A 1,601-nucleotide genomic window follows, 5' to 3' on the forward strand; every position below is an offset into this window, starting at 1 on the left:
CCTAGAAACATTCATATTCATGATTTATTCGATAAAATAAATTCAACTCTAACATAACAATTGATAAGATCAGATAAGTCTTACATTATGAACCCTCGATTCAAAGATTGAAATTCTTTTGCTTTTTGATAGCCGCGATGAATCTGGATCACCTAATTTCCGCATTATGCCCTTCCAGTTCCAGGGGTCAAAGACCCCATTATGGTACCCCATAATACCTAATTGGGGTATGACAAGATAATTTTGGTAACAAAGGAATTCCTGCAAATTCCTTTCTTTTCTAGAAACCACTTTTTCATTTCTTTTCTTGGTGTCAAGGATATGTGGTACAAAAATAGAGAATCTATTCCCTTATTTCCTTTGCAAAAAACAAAAAAAAAATGATCTTGGAGATTGTGCAATGCTTACTCTCAAACTCTTCGTTTACACAGTAGTGATATTCTTTGTTTCTCTCTTCATCTTCGGATTCCTATCTAATGATCCAGGACGTAATCCTGGACGTGAGGAATAAAAAAATCAGAGATTTTTCATTATTTCCTTGCTTGATTTCTGCATTTTCCTATGCTTTTCTCTATTCCAGACATTTAACTATGATAAAGGACTTGATATTTTTTCGAATTCGAAAGATAAATCTCAAGTGATCCGAGGGAACGGAGAAAGAGGGATTCGAACCCTCGGTACGAACAGCTCGTACAACGGATTAGCAATCCGTCGCTTTAGTCCACTCAGCCATCTCTCCCAATTACAAAAAGATAATTCATATGCGACGCCTGAAGTAAATATTGATCAAAGTCTTTCTTTATCTTTATTTATTTATTTTATACATTTATTTATACTTACTATATTATACTTACTATATATATACGAATTATCTTTATTTATTTATTTTATACATTTATTTATACTTACTATATTATACTTACTATATATATACGAATTTTATCCGCAATTCAATTTGGATAACGATTCGAAACAGATATCTCCAATAGAAAGAGTACGTCTTTGATTTCGTCCGAAGGGTTCTTTTATTCCCCCGGCCTGGCCAGTACAGTACCTAGCCAGGCCGTTCCTTCTTTTGTTCCAATGAATCATGGATCAAATTATTTTTCTGATTTGAAAACCAAATTGTTATTGAAGCAGCAACAAGAGCAAGAAGGACTATTTCCATTCCTATGATAGGAGTTTCATTTCTTATTATTTTTTCTTTTTCCTTTTCTCGATTTCCCTACTGGAATAAAAAAACATACATATTCTATTTCTATTAGAACTCATTTATTTCTTCAAGGGACAAGCTTTGTTTGAACATTTGAGTCCACAAACACAAACAAAATGAATACTATGATTTTTTACTAGATCTAATTGACCCCAATTCAGAAGATCGGACAGGTGAATGAATAGGGAAGAAAGGAATAGCTTCGAAAAAAGATAAGACTCAAATTAAAACTCTCCTTCTTTATTTTTATTTTTTTGAGAAAATCGTTTCTTTGCTTGAAAGACTCGAGGAAGAAGTTGAAAAAAAAAAATGGAGCTATGGATTCTTGCGCAACTTAACTCAATCTTATGTTCCGACTTAAATGGATCTTTCAGGCCGGGACTGTCAG

General features: G+C 33.1%; 1 non-coding gene across 1 annotated transcript; it reads right to left on the bottom strand.

Annotated features, from left to right (window-relative positions):
- Positions 1 to 651: 651 nt before the first annotated feature.
- TRNAS-GCU (transfer RNA serine (anticodon GCU)) lies at positions 652 to 739 on the bottom strand. The gene has a single exon. It is a non-coding gene; the product is annotated as a tRNA-Ser (tRNA).
- Between the last annotated feature and the right edge of the window lie 862 nt (positions 740 to 1,601).

Source organism: Tasmannia lanceolata, unplaced genomic scaffold (assembly GCF_043159265.1).
Source record: "Tasmannia lanceolata isolate RefF3 unplaced genomic scaffold, GAP_Taslan_0.1 ptg000714l, whole genome shotgun sequence".
In the NCBI taxonomy this organism is placed as follows: domain Eukaryota; kingdom Viridiplantae; phylum Streptophyta; class Magnoliopsida; order Canellales; family Winteraceae; genus Tasmannia; species Tasmannia lanceolata.